The 2,535-nt window shown below is 34.8% G+C and overlaps 1 long non-coding RNA gene across 1 annotated transcript; it reads right to left on the reverse strand.

Moving 5' to 3' along the window:
* Positions 1-1,687: 1,687 nt before the first annotated feature.
* On the reverse strand, positions 1,688-2,014 carry LOC147466859 (uncharacterized). The gene is made up of 2 exons (XR_015190735.1): positions 1,818-2,014; positions 1,688-1,766 (listed from the first exon to the last, which is right to left on the reverse strand). It is a non-coding gene; the product is annotated as an uncharacterized LOC147466859 (long non-coding RNA).
* Between the last annotated feature and the right edge of the window lie 521 nt (positions 2,015-2,535).

Consider the following 2,535-nt stretch of genomic DNA (forward strand, 5'->3'; position numbering starts at 1 on the left):
ATGAAAGCTGTTCCAAACATATGAACATGAATCTTCATATCTTGCCTTCACCTTCACTTGTAAATGGAGACGAATGGTGATTTAGTACTTTCTCAATTCCATTTTTTTTATAATCTTGAACATTTAAATGAGGCAGTTTGAATATGAAGTTGCCCATGATGTCTCACATTGGTGACAAGGGAAATTTGCCTTCGTCCAGTGAATCTAGTGGAGGCAACAATATTACTGGTAGTTTATTATATCCGAAAGCCAACATTGCTATCTGTTTAGTGAAAGTTCTAGTTAGTAAGAATGCTTTCAAAAGGTAATAAGTTCTTCTGACATATCTGAATCACTAAGCAGTTCAAATTCTCACAAAACACTAGAAAGAGTCTCAAGGACAAAATCAAAAGCTGAAAAACGGTCAAAGCCGGAAATAGTTCAAGTGGCCAAAAAACAACCCAAAGTTTTTTAAGGATGGTTTATGTTGAAACGGACATTCTAGAGACTTCCATCAGATGTGGTACTACCTTGTTGTCCGCACGTGCAATAGAGGAGTGTCCAATGTGTTACACTGAACTGTGTCCTTCAAGATTTACTGTAAATGTCAAACACTTTCCTTCTCTCTACTGTATAGCATTGGTTGTAATTTGACTATTTATATAATATTTGATCCTCCTGATGGTTCTGCCCCAAAGATTGCCATTGTAACAGAAGAACAGTTCATGAAACATAAGGAATGTAAACAAAGAAGAAAAAAGGACAGAGTATGAGAAGAACAAGGGGTAAAAGATTTCTTCAAAAAATAACGCTATTTCTTTATAATCAGCATAGTTCATTGACGATCAGTATACCGTATTTATACTGTATGTAAGTTTTACAAGTCGATATTAAAAGTATAAAGCCGGAGTTTGAGTTTTGGTTTGGATCAACCCTTTTTAGCTATATATATGATTAATTTATTATAATCCACCATTATTGATATAGGGCAAAGTAAGAAGTCATTGGCATTGTATGTATACAATAATTTTGTCTTCATTCCTTGCCTAATGGGGTTCTTGTGTCTATTGGAAGTTGTTGAGGTAGCTCACATATATATTATTTTGAAGTTTACATTCTTAGTGTTAATAAATGTGTATGTATTGAACAATAGTCTGAGATATTCATGTTTCAACATCGTACTATTAATGCAGTCATGTATATTTTTGGAATCTACAAGAAAACAGGCCAAAAGCAATTTTTTTTTGTGGTTATCTAGTGGATTGATTATCCCTGCTGAAATAGAAGAGTAATATAACTCTTCTATGATTAATTCAGGATGTGGCAAGGAGAGTGATTGAATGAGTAAGAAGTAAATAAAAGACTACCAAGCAGTGCAGGTGTAAGGCCATAAGTGACCAGTAGCTCCCTTTGATTTCCAAGAACAAACTGCTGTAACTTTATGTTGATTAGTATGTGACATAGCATCATTTCTATTATATCTAGCCTCTCAACTATTGAGGATATACCAGAGCTGGGGTGAGAGAGAGGTTATAACTTATTACCTTGAGCACCCCTTCCCTATTGGTGGCATATTTTTATGCTACCCTTCAGAAATTTTATAAAACCACTTTCGCTTATCTTTTACCTAGGTTGCTGCTGACCATTGATTGGTTGGTTATCATAGGTTGTCTACCCACACTCAATGCACCAGATCCACCCACATCCCTCATCTGCTATCTCGAGGTATCCTCGAGTTAAGGATAAGCCATATTTGTGGAACAGATGCTTTGCCGGGCTTATATGCACTGAGGCGAGCCCGCCTGTGTCAGCGTGTGCTGACTCGTGAGAGAATGTGCCGACGAGTGTTGACTCGTTCTGAGCTTGGCGCTTACCCAACGCAGTGCCTAGCTATACCAGTCACCGCCAGGGGCTCGATCTGCCGACCACGGGGATGCGAGGCCGGTGCGCTATCCATTGCGCCACCAGACGGCTCTTTTGAGTTACATACACTTGTACACATTTAATGCTGATATTATATTTAGGTAATAAGGATGCATAGACAATAATTCTCATGTAATTCTTTATTTTTCATATATTTCTATACATTTCATAATTCATAGGATATTCAATTGAATGTAAAACGAAAATCATGTACTATGTATATTAATATTAATAAAAATACAACATTTCCTATGTATTTTTATCCTATTTCATAGGTTTCATACAGCATTGGTTTTCAGAATCAAAACAATGTATAAAATTATCCAATATATATATATATATTTATTTATTTATCTATATGTATGTATTGTGCACTTGGTCACCAGAAAAACACCAGGCTTGTCGTTAAAATCAAATTCTTTTCAACCTGAAAATTTTAATGTATGAAAGAAACAAACAAATCAAAAAAATAATTCAATCAAATAAATCTACATTGCTTCAGTCCTACTGTACTATTAATATACAATAATCACAGAGAAGTATGCATATAGAGGAAAACGTAATGCCATATTTATTGTAAAACAAAATTTTCTTGAAAATACTTAAATATGAAGACAAATGTCAAAACAAAAA

The sequence above is a fragment of the Penaeus japonicus genome, unplaced genomic scaffold (assembly GCF_977035675.1).
Source record: "Penaeus japonicus unplaced genomic scaffold, GWHDUDI00000001_assembly GWHDUDI00000040, whole genome shotgun sequence".
In the NCBI taxonomy this organism is placed as follows: Eukaryota; Metazoa; Arthropoda; class Malacostraca; order Decapoda; family Penaeidae; genus Penaeus; species Penaeus japonicus.